We start from the raw sequence: 7,561 nt of genomic DNA, 5'->3' as shown, positions 1-7,561 counted from the left end.
CCTAGGTGGATCTGAACCCCAGAGTCCCTTTCTTGTGCCATGGGGCATTTAAGTTAAAAGATGGGGGAAGCACTGACTCCTCCTCCATCATCAGGACTGGATGCCATTGCAATATAGTGAGGCATCTCCTAGTTCCTGGTCTGATCCTGCCACATCAGTTTTTCAGGTTAGGAGAATCACCAGCCCTCCCACAGTGATCAGGGGGCTGAGGTCCAAGCCATGTAGTTATACCTCTTGGAGGTGGCTTTCTGGCAGGATTTTCCACAGAAGTGTTCAGGATTGAGTTCCAGCCCTGACCCTGGCATCATTAGGATGGGGGGGATGGGTGCTGAGATTTAAACTGACTAGAATTGATCACCTGAAGCACAGGGCCACAGAGATTTCCAGGGAGAGTCACAGGAGGCCCACTACTTTTCTGGAAAACTAGCCTGCAAAGGTTCGGTCTTAAGCATGTTAATCCTTTCTCTCTCAGCATTTGGGTTGTTTCCAGGCTTTTGCTATTGGAAATAGTGAGGCAATGAATAGCCTTGTACTCACCTTCTTTTCAAAATTTACCATCACATCTTTGAAATTGAGTCCTGGAAGTAGGGTTCCTGGGTCAGAAGCCACATGCAAATTTTCTAGAAATTACTTATTCCCTTCTCAGGGGTTGTACTATTTCATCAGAATTTTTAAAAAGTTCTCTTAGTGATTCTAAGATACAGGCAGTATTGAGAAACACTGATCTAGAATAGATTCCCCCAAATTTCTTTTTTTTTTTTTTTTTTTTTTTAAAGATTTTATTTATTTATTTGACAGAGAGAGAGATAGCGAGAGCAGGAACACAAGCAGGGGGAGTGGGAGAGGGAGAAGCAGGCTTCCCGCCGAGCAGGGAGCCCGATGTGGGACTCGATCCCAGGACTCTGGGATCATGACCTGAGCCGAAGGCAGACGCTTAACGACTGAGCCACCCAGGCGCCCTCCCCCAAATTTCTTATATCATTTGAAAATTACTTGGGCTCTTCCATTTCTTGGTAAATCTCTAATTCCAAATCTTGGTAAATCTTCAGGTAAAAAAATCCCTGCAAGGCGTTAGCACTACAATTATGGGCCCTTAAATCCTGGCTGAATGTAACCGTAATACCTTATATTCAGACAGCAGTTTCACTAACATCATGTCGTTCGGTCCTCACAGTATTTCAGTGATGTAAAGGAAACTGATGTCATTATCTCCATGTTATAGTTTTGGTGCATAGAAGGGAGCCAGATATCTATACCACAGAGTTCAGTCTGGGGTTCATAAGTGGGCTTTGGAGGAGGACCTCTCAGCCCCTTAAATTATATGTGGCATTAATGTGGGCATATTGTGGTGGTAATAATGGAGGGAGACTTGGCCCATAGTGTTCCTCAGATTCTCAAAGGGATCTGTTGCCCCAAACAGGCTAAGTAGAAAGAACATGGGATTTGAAATGAGAAGAAAAATTCTCCTAGTATTTTCTGGCTGTGTGATTGGATTTGAGGGAGGGCTGAGTGTTGCCCACTGCTCAGCCGAGCTGGTTGAATTGACAGGGCCGATCTGGCTTTCCCATGCAGGGTACTTTTACTTCTTTTAAGGGTGGGGAACAGTAGGATCTAAAGGCAGGGTGACCAAGGTAGAAAACAACTCAGGCACTCAGTTCTTATTCTTTTTTTTTCTTTTCTTTTTTTATTATTATTTAAGACCTTTATTAACGGGTGCTTGCTGTTTGTTGATTTTTTTTGAAAAAATCAAGTTGTAAACTTTTTATTACAAATTAAAAATGAGGTTCTTAAAAATCTCAACTTGACCAGATATGAAACAATTTAAAAACCTTTAAAGGTGTATTGAGAAAAACCAGGTTTTTTTTTTTTTTTTTTTTTTAAACACGTTTGTCATTACCAAAAAGAGACGTCTTTAGGTAAAAATAATAAAAACCCCATGCTGCATAGATAATGCAGATAGTTCTATTTATCTGGTCAGTGGGCAAAAAGCAAGCACTTAAGGTCTTCAGCTCCAATCTTTTGTTCATTTCTTATTGCTGGAATTTCATCTTCATTTCTTTGTGGTGGATGACTAACCCGGATGATGGTAGAGATGGTAAGCCGGCATTTACTCAGCCGCGCCCTGCTCAGCCTTGGGAGCGGACGAATTCTCAGCTGGTGGATCGGCTGCTTTTGTCTCTTTGCCATCTTGTGGTTTAGGGTTTTCTGGGCGTCTGCGTCGGTAATTGAAGTTGCCGTGGTACCTACGTTGAGGTGGCTGCTGACCTTGGGTCTCATCTCCTTGATTTTCCTTATCTTCCTCATTGCCATCCTCTCTAGGCCGTCTTCGGCGAAGAGGACCCCTGCGGAATCGTGGTCTCTAACCCCGATACATATTCGGTCTCACTGGTCTACCTTGTTCTCTTGCACCTTGGTTGTCAGCACCCTCCATCACCTCTCCCTGCACAGGAGGGTTGGAATACGGTGGTCGACTCCCATAGGGTCTCCGCATGTAGTAAGGTGGGAACCGTCCCCCGCGGTAGCGCTGGCGCTGTTGGGCCTGGCCTTCGGGAGCACTTTCCGATCCCCGGTTCTTTTCCCCACTGTCACTCTTCTGGTAATTCTGCTGGGAATTGCTTGGAGGACCCCTGCGACGTGGACAGCGTCTATAATGGTTACGGTCTGCTGCACGTTTACTGCCTTGCCTTGCACTGGAACTCCACCAGGGCCTGGCACATTTGCTGCCCCCGCACCCTTTTCTCCTTCAGCCACATCAAACTCCACAGTCTCTCCATCTCCTACACTGCGAAGGTACTTCCTGGGCCTATTCTTCTTTATGGTGGTCTGGTGTACAAATACATCCTCCTTGGTGTCATTCCTGTTGATGAAACCAGATCCGTTTCTTATATTGAACCACTTTACTGTTCCCAAAACCTTCGTTGCGATGAGGTTTTTGTCCCCGCCGGCAGGCGCGGCTGATGTGAGGCCGCCCGGGCCGCTGCGGGGCTTGGTGTCGGCAGCGCTGACGGTGGGGGCGGCGGGCGGCTGCTGGGTCTCGGCCTCGCGCGCGGCTCATGGTTGCGGTGATGGTGACTGGGGCCGGCGGCGGCAGCTGCGGCTCCTCCCGGGGTGTGACGGTAACTAGGCCGGCGGCTGCGGCGGGCCTGCTCAGGGCTCTCTGGGGTCCGCTCTCGGCTCCCGCTACCCATCGAACCTACTCACTTCTTATTCTTCACAGTGTTTAAACATTTTGGATTTGAATGATTTGGGTGGGAAACACTCCTGTATTCCACCACTCCTTGCTGTACCCCAAGGTCGAGAGTCACAGTCCATCTTATGTGAGTTTCCCCCAGTTCCCTCTTCCTGGGGAAGCCCATCTCTCAGATCTTCTTGTGGTTAACTCTCTCATCACTGAGGTCTCTGCTTCTGAAAGGCTTTCCTTGGTCCATCTGGATCAGTAACATTCAAAGGACAGATGATGGGAGTCACAAATATGAGCCACACATGTAATTTTACATTACATTAAAAACAAGTAAAAAGAACCAGGTGAAATTGATTTTAATAATATATTTCATTGCATCCAATATGTTTAAAATATCATGTCAACTTGTAATAAATATACAAATTATGATCGGGATATTTTACGTTCTTTTTTTTTTTTTGTACCAAGTCTTTGAAATCCAGTGTGTATTTTATACTTATGACATATGTCCATGTGGAGTAGCCATATTTCAAATGCTTAATAGACACATGTAGGCTAGATGCTCTCATAGCAGACAACCATAGGCAAAGTGCCTCCCACTCCCACTTAAAATGATGTTTTATTGCTTTCATAGTACTTATCATATTCTAAAATTATCTTTTTCATTTGTTCTGTATGAGCTTGTTATTTTCCTCCTTGAATGTGACCTCCATGAAGGCAAGGGTTTTATACATTCACTGCTGCATCCCTCATCATCAATGCTCAATAAATACTTCTTAAATGGATAAATGAGTAAATGCTTACTTGTTAAAGAGATAAATGAATGAATGAATCGGTGATTGAAAAAAAATGGATGAAACTGCCTGGTCTCTAGAGGCATTTGAATCTGTGACCCCTGCCTTAGACAATCACTTGACTTTTCTCAGCCTCTATAAAGTGGGGGTAATATTATCAACTTCATAGGATTGTAAGAATTAAATAATAGTGTGAAATTCTTTCATAAACTGTAAAATCCTCTGTAAAGGGCAGTTATTAAGTGACTTGCCCAAATGTATATAATTAGTAATTGTGTGTAAGAATGTGTAAGAGCAGGACTTTGAAATCAAAGAGTCCTGGCTCTGCCATTTACTGCTCACATGACCTGGGCACATTGCTTACCTTTCATGACCTACGGAAACAGAATCTCCAGGGGCGCCTGGGTGGCTCAGTCTTAAGTGTCTGCCTTCGGCTCAGGTCATGGTCCCAGGGTCCTGGGATTGAGCCCCGCATCGGGCTCCCTGCTCGGTGGGAAGCCTGCCTCTCCCTCTCCCACTCCCCCTGCTTGTGTTCCCTCTCGCTGTGCCTCTCTCTGTCAAAATAAATAAAATCTTAAAAAAAAAAAAAAAAAAAAAGGAACAGAATCTCTAGGGAAGGGGCCTGGCAAACTGGATTTTTAACAAACACCCCAAATGATTCTTATTATCAAACAAGTTTGAGGAACACTAGTTCTGACGTGACTGCTCTGTCAGGGTTGTCTGTGATTCACATTAAGACATAGTTATCCTGTTAAGCCCCTGTGTCTGGTTTAGCATTTTTGAGTGCATAGCTTTGGAAAGATTGGTGAGCAGCCATAAGAAAGTTGATAACACCTAGAGACGCTGTATCACTCTGGTGATCAGTGGAATGACAGATCTCACTGCCAACTCTTTCTTTCTCACCTGAAGGCTGATGTCAGCTCTGGCATCCATTACCTGGTCATGCTGTACTTTACAGATGAGAAACCAAAATCAAGACCAAAGACCCTAGGAAGGAGCAGCAGTCTCTCTCTCTCTGTCTCCCTCTCTCTCTCAGTAGAAGGGTCAGTCATCAAAAAGGGACCCTTGTGGTGGCCACCAAGAAGGCACTTGCCACCTGATGACAGGCCCCCAAATAGAAAGTCAGGATCCAAAGTAATGGCCTTGTGAGTTGTGCTAGTCCTTTTGGGTTAGAGTGTAGAAATATCAAGACAGCCTGCAAATGGGTGCTAGGCAGCTCTGATACATATAATATCTTTATGCTCTAAGATGAATTTTAAAAATAGGCCTCTCCTAATTTCTTTTGACTATTCCTTAATATTTAGTAAATATTTATTATTTCAAAGTGTCCCCATTTCCCACCTAAAACATACAATCCTCAACTTATAATTAAAGACTTATAGTACTATCTTTTTATCTTTATCTTTTTTTTTTTAGATTTTATTTATTTGAGAGAGAGAGAGAATGAGATAGAGCATGAGAGGGGGGAGGGTCAGAGGGAGAAGCAGACTCCCCACTGAGCAGGGAGCCCAATGTGGGACTCGATCCCTGGACTCCAGGATCATGACCTGAGCCGAAAGCAGTCGCTTAACCAACTGAGCCACCCGGGCGCCCTATCTTTTTCTTTTATTTATCCAATTGGCAGATATCTAAAAGTCAACATACTGTGTTAGCAAGGATATAGGAATTAGATACTCTCATAGATTGTTGATGGGAGTATAAATTGCTACAAAACCTTTACTGCATTGTGAGGGAGTGTGCAGTTCAGCAATAGACATAAAAATTATAAATGTATACATCCTTGGATCAAGTGATTCTATTTCTATCCCATGTATGTGACTATACATGCAAAATACCATATGTGCATACATACAATGGAATGTATGTTGTTCAGCCTTAAAAAAGAATGAAATTCTGATCTATGCTACAACATGGATGCATTTTGTCTCAGTGAAATAGGTGAAATAAGCCACAAGCAGCTTATAAATAAATGGCTAAATGAAATAACCCAGATACAACAGGATAAATATGCTCCCACTTATATGAGGTACCTAGAGTAGTCAAATATATAGGGACAGAAAGCAGAATAGTGGTTACTACGGCCTGGTGGGGAGCAATAAATGGGGAGTTATTGTTTAATGGGTGCAGAGTTTCAGTTTGGGAAGATGAAACCGTCTGGAGATGGATAGTGGTAATGGTTGCACAGTAATGTCCAATGTACTCAATGACATTGAATGGCATACTTAAAATGTAAATTTGGTACTTATGTCCTATCGTAAAAATATATGTGAAAGTTATTCATTATAATATAGTATTGATAACAGTATTGTTGACAACAACAAGATTGGAAACAACCTAAATATCCGTGAGCAGAGGACTGTTACATATAACTTTCTGGTATATTCATACAATGAAATACTATGCAGTCATTAAAAATTAATGTTTATACATTGACATGTATACTGGATAGTGTTTATTTTCTTCTCCAAATTCACTGTTTACCTTTTTTGCCCTGTTTTGTTCCCTGGAAGGCTACCCTTTCTGGAATGAATCAACTGGGCTCCATTGCCCTCTGGCTTCCATTGGTAAGGTCAGGAGGAAACACCAACAGGAGTTAGTTCCTTGGTTCTCTCTCCTCTAGGCCTCAGGTTGGCAGTGGCAGTGTTCGTCTCCTCTTGGACAGAGTTCTGGCAATATTGCTCCCCATCCAAGCCTAGGGTAGAGGTAGCTCTGGGGAACTTCACTGTGCTGTGTTGTATGTGGAGATATTTTACTAAGGTCTGGACTTAGTATTGATGTATAATCACTGAGAATGATATGTTGTAAGTTCCCTGGAATACTGTACAGAGAGAAGTCCAAAGGCTTAGGGAGAGAAAAATGTTTTAATTAATTGTTTATGCGCAAATTGCTATGTCCCCCTAGAAGGTCTGGAGGAGACTCATTTCCTAAGACATTAGAAAGTACATTATCAGTGAAAGGAGCACCAGCATCTTTGAAAAGTCCTGGGGTGGCCATACTCTCTGGGTTGGAAGTGAGGGTAGGAGATGCTGCAATGGAGTTTCAATGGGAATAATGGAATCCTGGTGTGGTGGAGGCCAAGTGGCAGCAAGGGGCAAGGAGTACATTACTACAATAAGCCATGAGGGTTTCTGAGTGGAAATTAGAGATTTTGATCTGTAGGGCTCTGTGATGGTAGCTAATTGATCACAGAGTCCTTAGGAATGAAGTAGATGGGCAGACTTCTAAGGTTGCTTGAACTAGTAGCTTGACCCGAAAAGCAGAAAAAAATTCTAGGGAAGGTGGGCAGAAATCTGACCCGGTGTCTTGTTCGGTTTCCAGATCTAAGACAGTACACAGGCTTGGAGCCCATTGATTGAGGAAGAGGTAAGACCCATTGAGGAAGGACTCTGCAGGGCACCTGGGTGGCTCAGTTGGTTGGGCGACTGCCTTCGGCTTGGGTTATGATCCTGGAGTCCCGGGATCGAGTCCCATACCGGGCTCCCTGCTCAGCAGGGGGGTCTGCTTCTCCCTCTGACTCTCTTCCCTCTTGTGCTCTCAGTCTCTCATTCTCTCTCTCAAATAAATAAATAAAATCTTAAAAAAAAAA

General features: G+C 43.6%; 1 pseudogene; it reads right to left on the bottom strand.

The window, feature by feature from the left end:
* Nucleotides 1–2,107: 2,107 nt before the first annotated feature.
* LOC116635783 lies at nucleotides 2,108–3,312 on the bottom strand (annotated as a pseudogene).
* Between the last annotated feature and the right edge of the window lie 4,249 nt (nucleotides 3,313–7,561).

The sequence above is a fragment of the Phoca vitulina genome, unplaced genomic scaffold (genome assembly GCF_004348235.1).
Source record: "Phoca vitulina isolate PV1807 unplaced genomic scaffold, GSC_HSeal_1.0 scaffold11, whole genome shotgun sequence".
Taxonomy (NCBI): Eukaryota; Metazoa; Chordata; class Mammalia; order Carnivora; family Phocidae; genus Phoca; species Phoca vitulina.
Note: the sequence above shows the minus strand (reverse complement) of the source record. Positions and strands in the feature narration are given on the sequence as shown.